This window comes from Triturus cristatus, chromosome 1_2, assembly GCF_964204655.1.
Source record: "Triturus cristatus chromosome 1_2, aTriCri1.1, whole genome shotgun sequence".
Taxonomy (NCBI): domain Eukaryota; kingdom Metazoa; phylum Chordata; class Amphibia; order Caudata; family Salamandridae; genus Triturus; species Triturus cristatus.
The window spans coordinates 127429511-127449706 of NC_140580.1; the positions used below are offsets into that span (position 1 = coordinate 127429511).

The following is a 20196-nucleotide window of genomic DNA, read 5'->3' on the forward strand; positions in this document are numbered from 1 at the left end:
ACCTATAGGGTGAGCAGGGGTTGTTCTGAAGGGGTAATTCTCTCGCCCTGAATAGAAGAAGGGACCACTGCTTGTCACAAGTACCTACCTGTGCCAACCAGAGGTTCCCCATTCTAACACACCACAACAGATATATATATAAAATAAAGTGTATTTATTCTAGTCAAACCCTCAGCACTCTTTATGAGATTAGAGGTAAGTACAACACAGTCTTATTTATGCATACATTAAGTCACACAGGTAAGTAATACAGTCAGGCCCTAGGGGCCACGCAATCCATATACTAAGTAAGTGGTATAAGGACCACTGTCACGGAAATAGGATAGGCCTAGGCCTAGGGAATCGCTGGGGCTACACTATACTACCAAAGGTTAGGAAGTGGGAGGCCCACGGGATTCAGGTGCAGAGTGGAAACACTCACGCGTAATGCGTAAAAGTCGATAGAAATAGTAGTTGTTAGAAATTAACAGTTTAAGGACACTTCTGAAGCAGCTAGAGAGTCGAGACTCGGAAACTAGACCCTAGGATAGTTACTACCCTTGTGAGCACCGAAGTACCCAAGTTACCTAGCCCACAGGCTGCGGGTGCATAGGTGTGAACTTGCGTCGGGTTTCGTCGTGGACTTCTATGGATGCCTGAAGGAAAGTTGCTGACAGGCAGTCAGTGAAGAGTGTCCGGTGGATCCCAAGGCTGGGATCAAGAAGAGAGGATACCTGCAAGCAGAAGGGACAGAGTCAAGGTCACTAGCCAGTGACCACGTGGAACCAGGAAGGAACCAGGTGATGTCGTGAAGATTGCAGGTGAAGGTGAAGCTTGTCGCTGCAGCCACGAGGACCAGGGAATGTCGAGGACGACCAGGACCAGGAGGCGAGCTGTCCCACGAAGGCTCTTGCTGTCGGCGGCGTCGAAGTTGGACTAGGACTCACCAAGCCTTGGCAAGCGGAACCCACGAAGAACGGAGGACTTGCTTCTGGTGCAGACCAAGAAGGTCTGAGGTGCTTCTCTTTTTCAAAGAAGCCAGAGCCAGTCTGGAGGAGCCAAACCAGCGGTGAAGATTACAGGATGCGTCGTCACAAAGGCCACTAGCCAGCGGGCAAGCAACCGGACAGATGCGGCAAGCAGAAAAATGCAGAAGGGCCCCACGCAGGACTCGTGGAGTGTGGGGGGCTGGTCTTCGGTGCAGATGGTACTTGGGGTTGGGGCTTCTCAATCCCCGGTGCACAACTTCGAGGGTGCCTCAGAAGCTGCGCTTGAAGATACTAGCCACTTTTCCCAGGTAGCCGGTCCCACGTCTCTCGTCGCCTCCACGGATCTCAGCTCTGCTGTGGATGTGGATCAGGGTCGGAGAAGTCTGGAAGTCAAGGCTCTGGTCGGGCTCTGCAGCCGGTCCCTCGTAGAACTTTAGCAAAGCAAAGGGTAGTCTCTTGATGGTGCCTGTTTGCACAGGGTAGCCACTCCTTGGCCACAAGGGAGATTCTTCAGTCTTCTTCTTTCGTCGAATGTCGAAGGTCCAGAGTTTCTGCTCAAGTTGCAGGTTCAGGATAATCTAAAGTCTTGAGGCCCAACTCCCACTCTTATACTAATCTGGGGGGCTGGGATACCTGCTAGGTCACGCCTTATGGGTGGGACCTGGGAGGGGGTGGTTACACCCACTTCCCTTTGTCCAGTTTCGCGCCAGAGCTGGGGCTGGAGTGCCCCAGTGCCGGTTTGAACTGGACTATGCAAGGAACACCTTGTGTGCCCCAGGCATGTCTCATTCCTTTCAGCCCACCCTGCCCCAATACACTAAAGGCTGTCTGGGGAGGTGCTAGCACCTCCCCAAGCAGGAAACCTATTGTCCAGGCCTCCCTGGCTGGGATAACTCCCAGCAGCAGGAGGTCAGACTTGTGTCGTGGCAGCAGCATCTATTTTGTGATGCTGAGGCTTTGGTCAGAGACTAACAGTGAAGTATGATTTTAACATGTCTTTCCCTCTAGAAGGGGGGAATAATATCCTCATGTCCAGAAATGGTATGGGGGTATTATTCCACAGTGTTAGACACCTTACACGACATGTTTCGATAAAGCCAAACCATAGTTACCATAACCGTTTAAGATTATAAGGCACTTTAAGAGTATATGGTAGGCTATATCATAGAACAGCTATAAGGACATGGTTCCGAAAGCTGCAGACAGGCTCAGCTCATGCTAGAGCACCATCTCACATGTTACCAAGCACTCTGCCTCCAGGATTGTTAAGGCCTGCCATAGGAGTGACTGATAGGTACACATGTGTCTATATGTAAGTTAGGTATAGGAATACTACACCTAAGCAAGGGGTGATTACACGACCTTGCCCCAGCTGAGTGATCAGCCAGTTGTGTCAAAATGGAAGGCCAGGCCAGGGGTGGCATAATACATGCTGCTGCCCCTGGTAGGCCTAGGGTACACCTATGCCCTGGGTACCTAGGGTACACTGTACAGGGGCCAATAAGGTGATCCTATCCAAATGGGTTATGCACCTAAAGTACATAGTATCAATTTAGAGAGAGAACAGCAGGGCTGTGGGTCTGATTAGCAGGCCCACAGCCACATCTAAGTCGAAAACCAGTAAAGCAAAAGCAAAAAGTGGGGGTGAACATAGAAAGCAGACCCTACTCTCCTACAGCCAGCAACCTCACAAACCCCGGAGGACGTGGCTACCTTTTGGCTCTAAGCCCCTGCGACTCCCATGAGTAGAGGCTCTACTCAAAATCTGCTTCTAATCCCTGGCATCAGCCCGGAACCGCGAACCCTTCACACTCTGCACCCGCCAAGCCTGACCTGTGCCGGAGTGAACAAAGATCACGAGGACGACCCCACTGTGACTGTGACCCCGAGTCCGGCACCCAAGGACTTCCCTCGACGCTCCTGACGACGCCTGCAGCCTCAGAACCAGGTGCCCCCCCAACCGCGATCAGCAGAGGGTAAGATTTCCTGACAGCAAAAGGCACCCCGGCGCCCCACGGCCCCCTGTGCCCAACTCTGGGGTACCTACCTATCCTCCAACTATCCAACTTACCTCTCAAAGTGGTGGTGGCACCTGAAGAATCTTCGTCCCTGAGCTTGCAGTCTTTTTCTAAACCGGAGCATTCCCATTGAAATCAATTGAGCACCCTGCACCCAGCCGCCCGAGTGGCCCTGGCAGTGTAACCTCTACACCTATCTACTTCCCCATTTGCCCTGAGCAAGTGACCAGGAGCCCAGCTCCCACAGCTCTGTGGCCTGCTAGTCAGTAGCCACCAACCAAGGCCCCCCTGCCTCCCATAGGATAACATTGGGCCTAACTCTCTCTGCACCCGGCTGCCACTGTGCCGCTGAGGGTGTAACAACTGTACCTACCTGACCCTAGGGGACCCCTGAGTCTATGCCCAGAACTTTAACTCTGCCAGTCGATTACTTACCTTAAAGCCGATAACTCAATTTTCTCCTTAGGGTAACATTGACTGGTTTTTCCTGAAATTTCTTCAAAGTGTGGACTTTCCAAAACTTAAAATATTCTCCAAAAATCAGCCGAGTAACGAAAACGAAAATACTCACCTGCTATTAGGTGAGCTCCCAGTGCTGGATCTTGGTACCCAGCACTGACTATTCACAACCGTACTTACCAGTAACCCAATTTTCTTCCATAGGAAACCATTGACTGATTTTCTGTGAAATTTCTTCTGTCAATTTCTGCAAACTTTAAATATTCTTTAAAAATCGTATAAATTGTGAAAACGTAATTACTTGCCTGTTTTAGATAAAGGTCCCAGTACTGAGTCTAGGCACCCAGTACTGGATTACAAAAGTAACAAGAACATACTATACCTGCAACTTGAATTTTCTTCCATAGGGAATCATTGACTGTTTTTCTATGAAATTAAGTGTCAACTTTTAAAATAGCAAAATATTGTCTAAAAATCATAACAGTAAGTCGACTTTTATCACTTGTTTCTAAGTACTGTCCCAGGACTGAATCTAGGATCTAGTCCTGGAATCACAAAAGTAATCCTAAAAGTAATCTATTGCAAATAACTTGAAACTTCCATTGAACTCAATGCATTATTGTGTTTAAAATTGTGTTGCCTATTGCAACCACTTGTAACTTTCTACAAAAGCCAAGTGCATATTGAAAAAGTATGTTCGAGGCATATGAGCTGCAGATTACACACTTTTGCATAGATCGGCATCTGGTGTTGGGCCCGGATGTTTACAGTTGGTTTTTCCTCTTGGAAACTCTTTGGAAGTTACGAGGTCGGTGACTCCTCCTTTGGATCGTATTGCGCATGGGCTTCGGCTCCATCCTCAGACTGTTTTTTCCCGCCATCGGGCTCGTATGTAATCTTTGTGCTCCGGTTCCGAACATTTCCAGTTCAACGATCGAAGCGGAATCCTCACCTCACATCGCGGTATTGTTTCGATCGCGATCTCCTCAATCAACGCACCTTCTCATCGACAAATCTTCGGTTCCAGTTGTCGACGGCGGCCTTCGGGCCTACGCAAGCTCCGGTCCCAGCTAAAGAACTCCATTCAAGAAGTGCCCTCGATGTGGGTCCAAATTCCCCCACACCGATCTTCATGAGGTATGCAACCTCTGCCTCTCCCCTGAACACGAGGCTCGAGACTGTCCGGCCCGTAAGTCTTTCAGACCGAAAAAGACTATTCGGGACCGAAGAGCCAGACTAAACATGGCACACTCCTCAACCTCCGTTCCAGTCGATATCTTCGGAGACGACATCGAAGATCCGGGACAGCAGCGCACCGAAGAGGACCTCGTCAGTGCTTCCGAGGCCGACGACTCAGATGTGGAGGACATCACTCCGGCGCAGAGGGTCGTGAGTAATATACCCCCCCCCCACACCCGCGCCAACACCCAAAAAGGCTTCGGTCATGCCTTCGCCTCCGGGCCTAGGCAAGACCAGGGACACTGCTTCACACACCCCACCTTCGGGCCCGGTTAAGAAGCCAAATAAGCCTTCCGGCGGCTCGGGCTTGAGCCAGCCTGTCAGCGGTGCCGAGAAACATACTTCAGCACCGAAAAAGAAACCGGCCTCTACCTCGACACCGAGCTCCGCACCAAAGCCCTCGAGGTCGAAACCCAGCACTTCCGTACCGACGCCAACTTCGGTACCGACCAAACCCCATAAGGCCCTCGGCACCGACACTTCCAAGCCGAAGCCCACCTCGGCGCCGACCAAGAAATCGGAGGTTCCCAAGCCCATTGCTAAGCAAACTGGCACGGACAAGCCTAAAAAGTCATCGGCCCCGAAAACTTCAGCGCCGACGGACCAAACACTGTCACAGGAACTATTTACACCGGTTCCCTTACAAAAAACTCTCACCAGGGATCCGAAAACTGGACATTTGGCACGCTCTTCCAAAAAGAGACATTTGGACAAAGCGGCTCCGCCTCCACCTCCAAAGAGGAAGGACTCTGCTACCTCCTCTTTCAGAATACCTTCCCCACCTCCTCCACCCTCTCCACCTCTGCCTTCTCCACCCCCACCTCATCGCTCTCCGACCCCGTCTCCAGACGATGATGATCAGGGCGACCCATATCACGATACAGGAGATGTGCCCCAAGACCCCACCCCTACAGGATTCCCAGACCCATGGGACGACTACAATAACCCAGATATTCCCGACGTCCCACAAGATGACCTTTACCCTTCCAGGCCATCTCCACCAGAAGACTCCTTAGGTTTCCACCACCTACTTCAAAGGGCGGCACACTATCACGGGGTAGAGTTGCACACTGACCCAGTGGAGGAGGATTTCCTCCTTGACACACTTGATACCACACATAGGTCTACCTCCACACTACCTATGCTCAAGGGGGTGGTAAAACATGCGCCAGAGGTTTTTAAGGACCCAGTCAGGGCCAGGGTCATTAACCCACGCATAGAGAAAAAATACAAAGCTGCCCCCACAGATCCTGCCTATATCAAAGGGCTGCGCCACTAGATTCCCTAGTGGTTGCCACTGCACGAAAAAGATCAAATTCCCAGGTGTCAGGCGAAGCACAACCACCTGACAAAGAGTCAAAGCTACTGGACACATCAGGAAAGCGCACTGCGTCACAGGCAGCCAATATATGGCGTATCGCCAACCACCAAGCGCTATTGGCCAGATACGATAGGGCATATTATGATGAATTAGAAACTATAATGCACCACCTCCCTGAAAGATATAAAACTAGGGCCAATGAATTAATTCAAGAGGGCAAGACAATAACTAACACCTCTATACGCTGTGCCTTAGACGCAGCAGACACAGCCTCCAGGGCCATTAATACTAGCGTCCTCCGTCGCCATGCTTGTCTAAGAATATCAGGTTTTAAACCAGAGGTACATGCCTCCATCCTGAATCATCCCTTTGACCAAGAACACCTATTCGGCCCAAAGGTAGATGAGGCCCTCGAAAAAATGAATGGGAGCCCTGCAGTCACACCCTCCTAGGCGCTCTTTTCGCCTCTCTTCCTTTCGGAGTACATCTAGAGGCTACACCTCAGATAACGCGTCCACTTCCTACAAATCCCCCACTCAGTCCACCTTCACAAGGGGTTATCAAAGAGGCGGCTATAGGGGCAATAATAATAAAGACAGAGGCAAAACAAATACCGCCCGCTCTGCCACACCGCCTACCCAATGACTTCCCCCCGCTCCCTCCAGACCATCCCACTCCGGTCGGGGGCAGACTTCAAAATTTCCTTCATTTCTGGGAGACCATCACCTCAGACAAGTGGGTGACCCAAATTATGCGGTCATGATACTGCCTGGAATTAACATCTACCCCCCCCCCAAACATTCCACCCAGGCAATGCCCAATGTCACAAGAACATTCCACATTACTAAAACAGGAGGTAATCTCCCTCCTACATAAACATGCAATAGAACAAGTTCCCGTCAATCAGCAAAATTTAGGGGTCTACTCCCTATATTTTCTGATACCAAAAAGGGACAAGACCTATTCTAGATCTCCGGCCCCTAAACACATACATACATTCAGACCATTTTCACATGGTAACGCTTCAGCAGGTGCTTCCGCTCCTCTCCCAGAACGACTTCCTCACCACACTGGACTTGAAATACGCATACTTCCACATTCCAGTCCACCATGCTCACAGAAAGTACCTCAGATTTGTAGTGGGCGGGCAACACTACCATTCGGAGTCACAACAGCACCACGGGTATTCACCAAGTGCCTAGCGGTAGTGGCGGCACACCTCAGAAGACAGCACATTCACGTCTTCCCATACTTGGACGACTGGCTGATAAAAGCCACGTCCTACAACCAATGTATACACCACACCGCCACTACAATCCAACTCCTTAACCAACTAGGCTTCACGGTGAACCACCAAAAGTCCCAGCTAACACCATCCCACATAAAACAATACCTCGGTGCCACCTTAGACACCTCAAAAGCAATAGCCTACCCCAATCCGGCCAGGATTGCAAGCATTCAGGCTTTGCGACAAAGATTCATACTTCAACACTACCTTCCAGCAAGAGTGTTTATGCAACTGTTAGGGATGATGGCCTCTTGCATTTTCATAGTGCCCCACGCAAGACTCCAGATGCGTCCACTCCAAGAGTGCTTAGCACGCCAATGGAACCAGGCCCAGGGGCAACTGACAGATCTGGTGTTGGTAGACGGTCGCACCCATCGCTCTCTGCAGTGGTGGAACACCACAAACCTTTCCAAAGGTCGACCGTTCCTGGACCCGGTTCCACAAATAATACTAACAGCCGCATCGCTCTCCGGCTGGGGAGCTCATCTATTACACCTCACAGTGCAGGGCACATGGACGCTGCAACAAAAGTTACTCCATATCAACCATCTGGAGTTACTAGCAATGTTTCTAGCCCTAAAATCTTTTCAGACACAGATTTCAGGCAAAGCAGTCCTCATTCGCACAGACAACATGACGGCCATGTATTACATTAAAAAACAAGGCGGCACACACTCTCCACAGCTCTCTCAACTAGCACAGAGCATATGGAGATGGGCAATTCCACACAAAATCTTTCTCCTAGCCCAACATGTCCCAGGAGTCCAAAACACCATGGCAGATCTGCTCAGCAGACAGACGCAACAGTTCCACGAGTGGGAACTTCACCCGCAGGTTCTTCGCCCGTTCTTTCAATCGTGGGGACATCCACAAATAGACCTATTCGCCACCCACGAAAGCAAAAAATGCCCAAGCTTCGCCGCCAGATACCCACACCCATTGTCCAAAGGAAATGCGATATGGATGAACTGGTCAGGCAAATTTGCGTACGCTTTTCCACCTCTCCCACTAATTCCATTAGTGGTGCGAAAGCTACAACAGCATTCCCTCACGCTGATCCTAGTAGCTCCAACATGGGCCAGACAACCGTGGTACACCACGCTGCTGGAACTCTCGGTAGTACCACACCAAAAGCTACACCTCTCACCATGCCTCCTAACCCAGAATCATGGAGAGATCAGGAGAGATCAGGCACCCGGACCCAACTCAGCTCAGCTCAGCTCAACCTTGCGATCTGGCTCCTGAAATCCTAGGGTCAAGACTGATTTGTATATGACTGGGTCCAAACTGGAATGGCATGGTGAGCAAAACAACGATGGATTTAGGCCCAGATCTCTGTACTGGGGTGAATGTATGACATTGTTCTGCATTCTGTCCATCAACAGTTCTTTTTGCAGCTAGCAGTTGATGGCAGCCCCTGGTTTACACCCCCACTTTGGGCGGGAAAACCGGCAGGAAAAATTCTAAAGAATAGGTGTGCCCACCTCTGCCAACCCAACTCTTAAGATTGGGGAAGCGAGGTGAAGCACAACTATCAGTCCCCGCCATCTTGAAGATTAAGGACCCCTCCATTCAGGGCTAGGTCTATGTCCCCCTCCCATAGGAGGGTGGCATAATAGAGGATTTAGTCACCCCAAGTAAGGTGCCCATTGGCCCTTCAGGCCCCTGTAAGTATAGAAAATGGTACCTGGTTACCTAGGGCATTTGGACTGAAGAGGGACCCCTCACCTAGGCCATGCAGACTGCCACTGCAACATGCATGGACTGGTGCAAACAAAAAGAACACAGTTGACATGGCACTGCTATACCAACTTGCATTGCCTAAGGTATAGGTAAGTCACCCCTCTAGCAGGCCTTCCAGCCCAAAGGCAGGGTGCACTGTACCACAGGCATGAGCAGATATGCCCCTACACTATTTAAGGTCATTCTTAGATATTGTAAGTGCCAGGGAAGCCATAGAGAGTACATGGGCCGGAAACTCGACAACTCTAGTTCCCCAGCACCACGATTGCTTCTCTGAACACAGGAGTATTTGGTACCAGCCTGAAGGGCCAGTTGTGAAATCGTTTGTAGGAAAGAAACACTGGCTTAAGGGGACCTGGTTGGCAGGGACCCTGTGCACTACAATCAAAACCACATCAAATTCCAGGCAAAAAGTGGGGGCTAACCATGTCTGATGAGGCACTGTATTGCAGTTAGCACAGCTAGGGGGTCAGCATGTAATAGTGTACTCGCAAATTGGGCGACCATATCTTTCCACAGTAAAAACAGTGGGTTTGTGTGTTGTACTGTCAGGACATGCAGAGTAAATGTCCTGCTTGTGTCATATGTTGCACCCTCTCTTTAGGACTTGGCAGGCCGGCCAGAGGGGTGACTTACACAGATGTACAGGGGAAGTTGTGACTTTGCCTTTGCTTTCAGTGGCAAAGTTAGGCTAACAGGTACACAATTGCTCTACCAGTCTGCAGTGTGGGACCTGTTTTACTTGGGGATCTGTTTTAGTTGGGAGGTGGCCAAGGTGGCCCAACCATTGTTGCAAGCCCTTAGGTACCCACCCTTGTAACCTACATGTCCTGGGTACCTAGGTAACATTTACTAGGGACTTACAGGTAAGTTAGCCATTTCCAATTTGATACAGTCTATTCGAAATACAGTTTAGGGTCCGGGCACTGGCATTGAGTTCAGTCGAAAAACTAGCAGCATCAGTTAACTCAGAGGAGACCCTTAAAAAAGACGCATTTTTCACATGTGAATCCAAAAAATATTCTTGCTGCAAAACAAAAAGGCATCTTAACAGTAGGGGTAGTTTTTTATTTTTAAGAATTTTATGGATTCACATACCATTTACATGCCTCCCCAGAAGGAGGTGAATTTGCAAAGAAGAGGCATAAAAAAAAGAACACAACAAAATGGAAACCAAAAACTCAAAGGAGTCGCTAGAAAAAAATCTGAGGATGGCAACCTTTGAAGGGTTTCCGGGGCATACGTCTGATGTCATAGAAGGATGGAAATGACACCAAAGGGTGGACGATGCCTATGCAAAAAAAAAAAAAAAAAAAGAGAGAGAAATAAGACTAAAATACAATTTCAGACCTGACCACTAGCTGAAATAATGCACAGCATGTGAATCTAGAGAATTCTTTAAACTTCAAAAGTACTCCGACATGGGAAGTATCCTTTTCATTTATTTATTTATTTATTTGGCCAAAGGGTCCTTCCTTGTAAACATTGACTGACATGGAACTGCAAATCTTCCTCTGAGAGTAAGAAGTAAAGTGATTATTAGCTGCCTTAACTCAGTGTACTAAACACACATTTAGAAATGACATAATTGTTTTTTTTCTCCAACTAGATCTTTCTGCTTTCAAGGACTTAATAGAAGAATCGGAAATAAAGCATTTTCCTGACAACGACCTTTTACGCCGCCTGCGTTTAGTTACCCAGGATGCAGACAAATGTGCATCAGTGGCGCAACTGCTTCTAAAAGGCAAAAGGCAGACCAGGTAACATTCTTTTTCAGTTTGTTTCCCAGCCTAATGGTGAAATTGTTGAATTGTCTGACTGTTACGCAGCAGCTAATTTCATAGTTTAAAAAAAAATGTGATTGTTTTTGCTTCTTCCCTTGATGGTTTAATAATCGTTTGACCAGTGCAGACTTTTACAAGGTCCCAGTTTGTGATTGGCCTGCCGATGTTCTTGCTAAGTTTTTCCTTGTTCTTTTTAGGTATCGATCAGGTGGTGGTAAATCTCAAAGCCTTTTAACTCTGAATGAGCTGCGGAGTTTCGTGAAACAGCTTTATGCCCTCCCATGTGTCATCAGTCAGACACCATTGCTTAAGGTACTGTCATTTTAATTTGGAAATTGGGGTTGACTATTGACTCATTGTTTTTACTTTTAAGAGGTTCTTTTCCTCAATGCTCTTAACTTTCAAGACCACAAGGCCTCACAATCTATCATGCAAATTAAAGTCCTCCAGTGGTGGTTATAAAATACAAAACCTGGTTACCATGACAACAAATTAATTTAAAACACCGTTAACATAAGCCTTGCCTGTTGTCCTTGGCTTTTTTTATGTGCACATAGGTGTTACCAGAATCGCCCCATATTGGTGTTGCAGTTTTATAGAGTAAACCCAAAATCACTTCAAGCTTAACTGTTCCGAATACCACATGTGCGGTTGACACCAATGGAAGGTAAACGCCACCTTGTTTGCTAAAAGACTTGTGCAGCATGGAACATTTTGTAGATCCGTATAATGAGACCTTATTGTGCCATGTATAGTTCGGAAAAACATCTACACAAATCATTTTCTGTCCACCCTATGAGGAGTCTGCACAACTCACTGTGATGCCAATGCTGAGCCCTCAATGCTCCCAGTGTGATTCATTTGAAAATTATATGTTCGAGGCATATGAGCTGCAGATTACACACTTGTGCATAGATCGCCATCTGGTGTTGGGCCCGGATGTTTGCAGTTTGTTTTTCCTCTTGGAAAGTCTTTGGAAGTCACGAGGTCGGTGACTCCTCCTTTGGATCGTATTGCGCATGGGCTTCGGCTCCATCCTCAGATTGTTTTTTTCCGCCATCTGGCTCGGATGTGATCTTCGCGCTCCGGCTCAGAACAGCTTCCAGTTCGACGGTCGACGCGCAATCCTCACCTTAAACCGCGGTATTGTTTCGATCGCAATCTCCCCCACTCGACGCGCCTTCTCATCGGCACGGACCTTCAGTTCCAGTCGTCGACGGTGGCCTTCAGCCTCTCCAAACTTCGGTCCTGGCAAATGGAAAGAACTCCATTTACAAAGTGCCCTCGATGTGGGTCCAAATTCCCCCACACCGATCTCCACGAGATGTGCAATCTCTGCCTCTCCCCTGAGCACGAGGCTCGAGACTGTCCGGCGTGTAAGTCCTTCCGGTCCAAAAAGACTATTCGGGACCGAAGAGCCAGAAGAACTATGGCGCACTCCTCGACGACGATTCCGGACGACATCTTCGGAGAAGGCATCGACGCTCCAGAGCAGTACACCGAAGAGGGCCTCGTCAGCGCTTCCGAGGCCGACGACTCAGATGTGGAGGACATCACCCCGGCGCAGAGGGTCGTGAGTACTGATTCCCCCCCCCCCCCCCCCGGCGGCACCGAAAAAGGCTCCGGTCACACCTTCGCCTCCGGGCCTAGGTAAGACCAAGGACACTGCTTCCAACACCCCACCTTCGGGCCCGGTGAAGAAGCCAAGCAAGCCTTCCGGCGGCTCGGGCTCGAGCCAGCCTACTCCTGGTACCGATAAACACGCTTCGGTGCCGAAAAAGTAGCCAAACTCCATATCGACACCGAGCTCCGCACCGAAGCACTCGGGGTCGAAACTCAGTTCTTTGGCACCGACAACACCCTCGGTGCCGACCAAAGCACACAAGGCCACCAGCACCGACACTTCGAGGCCGAAATCCATCTCGGCGCCGACCAAGCGTCCGGAGGTTCCAAAACCAGGTTCCAGACAACAAACCGGCACGGAAAAGCCTAAAAAGCCAGCGGCACCGATTCCTTCGGCACCGACGGACAGACCAGCCTCACCGGACTTATTTACACCGGATCCCTTGCAAAAAACACTCACCAGGGATCCAAAAACTGGACATTTGACTCTTTCTTCCAAGAAGAGACATTTGGAGAAGCCTGCTCCACCTCCGCCTCCAAAGAGGAAGGACTGTGCTACCTCCCCATTCAGAATACCTTCCCCACCTCCTCCACCCCCTTCTCCACCTCCACCCCCTCCGCCTTCTCCACCCCAACCTCATCGTTCTCCCACCCCTTCTCCACAAGATGATGATCACGGGGACCCATATGATGATAGGAGATGTCCCACAGGACCTACCCACAGGGGACCCCACTCCTTCAGGATCCCCAGACCCATGGGACGACTACAATATGCCTGATATCCCCAACGTCCCACAAGATGACCTTTACCCCTCCAGGCCATCTCCACCAGAAGACTCATTGGGGTTCCACCACCTACTGCAAAGGGCAGCACACTATCACGGGGTAGATTTACATACCGACCCCGTGGAGGAAGACTTCCTCCTTGAGACGTTCGACACCACACATAGGTCTACCTCCATATTACCTATGCTTAAAGGAGTGGTAGAGGTTTTTAAGGACCAAATTAGAGCCAGGGTCATTAACCCGCGCATCGAGAAAAAAATACAAAGCTGTCCCCACAGATCCCTCCTACATCAGAGGGCCAGCGCCACTAGACTCTCTAGTGGTATCCACTGCACGTAAAAGGGCAAATTCCCAGGCATCAGGTGAAGCACCACCACCTGACAAAGAGTCGAAGCTACTGGATGCATCAGGGAAATGCACTACGTCACAAGCAGCCAATATGTGGCGTATCGCCAATACTCAAGCGCTATTGGCCAGATATGACAGGGCACATTTTGACGAGTTAGAGAGCATAATGCACCACCTCCCTGAGAAATATAAAGCTAGGGCCAACTAATTCAAGAGGGTAAAACCATTACAAACACCTCTATACGCTGTGCCTTAGATGCAGCAGACACAGCTTCCAGGGCCATCAATACAAGCGTCCTCCTGCGTCGCCATGCTTGGCTGAGAATATCAGGGTTTAAACCGGAGGTACAAGCCTCCATCCTTAACCATCCCTTTGACCAGGAACATCTATTTGGCCCAAAGGTAGATGAGGCCCTAGAAAAAATGAAGAAGGATACAGATACGGCGAAGTCCATGGGAGCCCTACAGTCACACCCTCCTAGACGCTCCTTTTCGCCGCTCTTTCTTTCGCAGTACATCTAGAGGCTACTCTTCAGATACCGCGTCCACTTCGTACAAATCCCCCACTCAGTCCACCTTCACGAGGGGTTATCAAAGAGGCGGCTATAGGGGTAACAATAATAAAGGCAGAGGCAAAGCAAACAACGCCCGCTCTGCCACAACGCCTACCCAATGACTTCCCCCCCCCAGACCACTCCACTCCGGTCAGGGGCAGACTCCAACATTTCCTTCCCGTCTGGGCTACCATCACCTCAGACAAATGGGTGACACAAATAATTCAATCATGCTACTGCCTAGAACTCATATCTACCCCCCCAAACATTCCACCCAGACAGCACCCAATGTCACAAGAACATTTGATACTCCTAAAGCAGGAGGTAGTCTCCCTCCTACAAAAACAAGCATTAGAACCCGTTCCTACCAACCAACAAAACATGGGAGTCTACTCCCTATATTTTCTCATAACAAAAAGGGACGAGACTCTACGGCCCATCCTAGATCTCCGGCCCCTAAACACATACATACACTCCGACCATTTCCATATGGCAACGCTTCAGCAGGTACTTCCGCTCCTCTCCCAAAACGACTTCTTGACCACCCTAGATCTAAAAGACACGTATTTTCACATTCCAGTGCACAAAGCTCACCGCAAGTACCTCAGATTTGTAGTGGACGGACAACACTTCCAATTCAAGGTGCTCCCGTTCTGGGTCACAACAGCGCCAAGGGTATTCACCAAGTGCCTAGCAGTGGTAGCAGCACATTTACGAAGACAACACATCCACGTCTTCCCATACTTGGACGACTGGCTGATAAAAGCCGGGTCGTACAATCAGTGTGTTCAACACACATCTATCACCATTCAATTACTCCACCAGCTGGGCTTCACAGTAAACCACCAGAAGTCCCATCTCCAACCATCCCACATAAAACAATACCTCGGTGCCACCATAGACACCTCAAGAGCACTAGCTTACCCCAATCCGGCCAGGATTGCAAGCAGTCAAGCTCTACGTGCAAAATTCGCACTACAACACTCCCTTCCAGCTCGAGTGTTTATGCAACTAATAGGGATGATGGCCTCTTGCATTTTCATAGTGCCTCACGCAAGACTCCAGATGCGTCCTCTCCATGAGTGCTTAGCACGCCAATGGAACCAGGCCCAGGGTCAATTAACAGATCTGGTGTTGGTAGACGGTCGCACCCATCGCTCTCTGCAGTGGTGGAACACCACAAACATTTCCAAAGGTCGACCGTTCCTGGACCCGGTTCCTCAAATAGTACTGACAACGGACGCATCGCTCTCCGGCTGGGGAGCTCATCTACTACATCTCACCACACAGGGCAAGTGGACACCTCAACAAAAGTTACTCCATTTCAACCATCTGGAGTTACTAGCAATCTTCTTAGCCCTAAAATCTTTTCAAACTCAAATTTCAGGCAAGGCAGTCCTGATCCGGACAGACAACATGACAGCCATGTATTATATCCAAAAACAAGGCGGCACACACTCTCCACAGCTCTCTCACCTAGCACAGAGCATATGGAGATGGGCGATACCCCAGAAAATCTTTCTCCTAGCTCAGCATATCCCAGGAGTCCAAAACACAGTGGCAGATCTGCTCAGCAGACAGACACAACAGATCCACGAGTGGGAGCATTGCCCGCAAGTTCTTCACCCATACTTTCAAATGTGGGGGCATCCACAGATAGACCTCTTCGCCACCCACGAAAACGCCAAATGCCCAACCTTCGCCGCCAGATACCCACACCCATTGTCCTTAGTGAATGCGATATGGATGAACTTGTCAGGCAAATTTGCGTACGCTTTTCCGCCTCTGCCACTCATTCCACTAGTGGTGCGCAAACTACAACAACACTCCCTCACACTAATCCTAGTAGCTCCAATGTGGGCCAAGCAACTGTGGTATACCACACTGCTGGAACTATCTGTAGTGCCACACCAAAAACTACACCTCTCTCCACACCTCTTAACCCAGAACCATGGAGAGATCAGGCACACGGACCCAGCGCAGCTTAACCTTGTGATATGGCTCCTGAAATTTTACAATTCGGGTACCTAAATCTTCCCCCTGACTGTATGAACGTCATCAGAGAAGCTAGAAGACCTACCACTAGAGCGTGCTACGCCGCCAAGTGGAAACGTTTTGTTGTTTATTGCCACAACAACACCATCATTCCACTGGACGTGTCCATTCAACACATAATAGGCTACTTACTCCACCTACAAAGGTGCAATCTAGCCTATACGTCCATTCGACTACACCTCGGAGCTATTGCAGCGTACTTACAAAACAGGCAACATCTTTCACTCTTCAGAGTACCTGCCATTAAAGCCTTCATGGAAGGCCTTAAAAGAATAATTCCCCCCAGAGTGCCACCCTCACCTGTGTGGAACTTAAATATCGTTCTCACAAGGCTAATGGGGCCTCCCTTCGAACCTCTCCATAAATGCGAATTACAGTTCCTAACATGGAAAACCGCCTTTCTTGTAGCCATCACTTCCCTTAGACGGGTCAGTGAGATACAAGCACTTACCATTCAAGAACCTTTTCTCCAAATGCACCATAACAAAGTTGTTCTCCGTACCAACCCAATATTCCTCCCTAAAGTCATTTCTCCCTTTCACCTAAACCAAACAGTAGAACTACCAGTATTTTTCTCGCAACCACAGACCGTTGCAGAAAGGGCTCTTCACACACTGGATGTGAAACGAGGCTTACTCTACTACATTCAGAGAACACAACCTTTCCGTAAGACCAAACAACTGTTTGTTTCTTTCTCTCCACCACACAAAGGTAACCCCATCTCAAAATCGGGGATAGCTAGGTGGATTGTAAAATGCAGTCAAATCTGCTACCATAAAGCAAAGCGAACGCTATCCATTCCCCCGAAAGCCCATTCTACACGAAAAATAGGGGCTTCCATGGCATTCTTAGGGAACATCCCATTAGATGATATCTGCAAAGCAGCTACATGGTCAACACCGCACACTTTCACCAAACACTATTGTGTAGATGTGCAAACTAAGCAACAAGCTAGTGTGGGCTAGGCTGTACTCAAAACATTATTTCAAACCACTGCAACAGATACGGGTGGTTGCCGCTAACGGTGGGTACTGCTATATAATGTATGCACAAGTGTGTAATCTGCAGCTCATATGCCTCGAACGGAATATGCTACTTACCAGTATGCATCTGTTCTTGGCATGTAGAGCTGCAGATCTACACACGCCCACCCGCCTCCCTGGCTACCTGTATCTGTCCCAGTTTATCTTATTTAGATAGCACACACATGGGTATCTTCACTGTTACTACTACGCTCCATCTTTCCCTGCTGGCGAAAAACAATCTGAGGATGGAGCCGAAGCCCATGCGCAATACGATCCAAAAGAGGAGTCATCGACCTTGTGACTTCCAAAGTCTTTCCAAGAGGAAAAACAAACTGCAAACATCCGGGCCCAACACCAGATGGCGATATATGCACAAGTGTGTAGATCTGCAGCTCTACATGCCAAGAACAGATGCATACTGGTAAGTAGCATATTCCTTTCTGCATTCTGGTTGAAAGGAAACTAACACAGAATCTAGTGAGCACCAAACCTATGGCAGCAACTTCAGCAGCTTAACACAGGCCTTATCCATTTGCAAGTTGTAGTCTCATTTAATGACTCTGAATGGACAGGTTGTTTTCTTTCTGACTGATTGTCCTTTCTATTAATGAACTGAACACCTTTTAGTTTAAGCCTCCAGTATCAGTCAATAACCAATGCATACTTACACAGAGTATATCATTTGTGTCTCCTGCATGGTTGCAAGGATACTGTATTCAAGAACTATACTGTTTTTCTGCTGATAACCAGTAAAAATCATTGCAATTCGGAGAGGCACACATTTGAGCATGGAGTTTGTGTTCGAGGCATGTGGGCTGCTGAATTCATATCTGTGCATAGATCGCCGCCTAGTGTTGGGTCCGGATGATTGCACATTGTTGTCCTGCAAGAGTCTTCGAAGTATCACGAGATAGGTGGCTCCTCCCCTGGACTACAGTGCGCATGGGCATCCTCTCCATCCTCAGATTGTTTTTTCCCGCCATTGGGTTCGGATGTGCTTATCTTAGCTCAAGTTAGGAAAACTTTATTTAAGGCCAAAAGCCTTTAGATATCATCGGTATTGTTTGCGTTCGGTATCGATAGATTATTATACTTGTTCTCGGACTCATTCACCCTTCTCGGACCGAGTTTCGGTCCGACCATCGATCAACGTTCGAAGATGGAATCGAGGACTCCCTTCAAGAGATGTCCTCTATGTCACGCAAAATATCCACACGTCGATGTCCATCCGGTGTGTAACAAATGTTTATCACCGGATCATGATGAGTCCAGGTGTATGGCCTGCGCCCGGTTCCGGTCGAAGAAGACCATTCGGAAGAGACGGGCGGCTAGATTGGAGGCCAAACAATCGGCGCCTAACCCGGTTAACATATTCAGCACCGAGGATGAAGAAGTCGAGAGCGTCGAAGAGATAGAATCGAGCCATGCTTCGGAGCATGACTCCCAATATGACGACGATGATGAGGAGATCTTCGAGGACGAAGACGTCGTCGACGAGGTAGGAGACGACGATGAGGCCCTTGGGGCCGAGGAGGATAGCTCAGGCGAGGAGCTAGGCCAATCCGTTGATGCGGAGGCCGAGGGAGATAGTCTTGATAAGGCTCAGGTCGAGGGATCGCCTGCGGGCCTTACCCAAGATCGGTCAGATCGTTCTACAGCCCCGCCTGAAGGCCCGGCTTCGAACATTTCAAAAGAGCCGGAAATATCGAAAAGGACTGGAGTCGATTCCGTGAAATCGAAACCAAAACCAGCACCGGTCAAATCGAAACCGAAAGTGCAACTGGTTCAGGTCGGATCGAAGGCATCGAAACCTTCCAATCCGTCGACACAGAAGAAGGACGTCGGAACCGACCAAAGAAAGAAGGACTTCGGTACCGAGAAACCAAAAAAGGACTTCAGCACCGAGAAACAGAAGAAGGTCCTCGGTCCCGAGAAGACGCAGCGGCCTATGGAACCGAAAGTTGGGGCACCAACAACCAAGGTCAAGGTGGTCGATCCGACTACATCAACACCGAAGAGTGCTAAGACTGCCAAAATACCGGATCAACAAGGCGTCGATCCCAAACTTCGGATCGAAGACTGGAAAGAAACCGGAGCCCACGTCGAGGCCTGTCTCCAAAGAGCCTGTCGGTTCAAAAGCACCGTCAGCATTCACGTTGCAACAGGTGTCGGAGTCCCTGAAGCGCATCAGGGAACGGGCCACTCTCGAACCGAAAACGGGTCCCGAACCGCACAAGGTCGCCAAGGCTCACTCGGCGCCGATCAAGTTTGGATTGCCACCGCCGGGGACACCGAAGATGTTCGAACTTAGGAAGAGTATCGAACAACCACGTACAGTGCCCACGGAAAGAACCAATGTCGATGACTCACAAGACCAGTTTATCGACGCCGACACTGGTAGGCTGTTGTTCCGCAAGCGGAGAATTGTTCCAGAAAAGGCTTTGGACTCATACAAAATTCCACTAAAAAGGAAAATGGCGTCAGGTTCGACACCAGGGCTTGTAGAACCTTACCACAAATATGATCAGGTACCACCATCCTTTTCTCCCACACACTCGGAGGCGGATGCTGGAGAGGGCTATACTGAGGATGATACCACTTATCCTGTGGATAATGACCCTGATGAACAGCAAGACCAGGATCAGGCATGGGGAGACCCTAATGACCCAGGAGACCCACAAAATGCTCCTGACACTCATCTTTATAATATAAAACCATCTCCCACTGAAGATACTGCTGCTTTTAACGCCCTCATTGAAAGAGCGGCTGCCAATCACGGAGTGGAACTTCATTCTGACTCTGTGGAGGAGGATTTCATGGTGGACACGTTCTCCACATCAGAAAGAACGGTCAAGACTCTACCAATGTTAAAAGGGGTTATTAAACATGCTAAGGACATCTTTAAGGAGACAACCAGAGCACGGGTATTGAACCCGAGAATAGAGAAAAAATACAAACCAGCCCCAGGAGACCCCATGTACATTA

General features: G+C 49.2%; 1 pseudogene across 1 annotated transcript in view; it reads left to right on the forward strand.

Moving 5' to 3' along the window:
• The window catches only part of LOC146866942 (lysine-specific demethylase 5B-like), a 492309-nt pseudogene that overhangs the window by 31284 nt on the left and 440829 nt on the right, over window positions 1-20196 (forward strand). Inside the window, exons 3-4 of the transcript XR_014966721.1 lie at window positions 10646-10796; window positions 11018-11132. The product of XR_014966721.1 is annotated as a lysine-specific demethylase 5B-like (transcript). The remainder of the gene's footprint in view (window positions 1-10645; window positions 10797-11017; window positions 11133-20196) is intronic.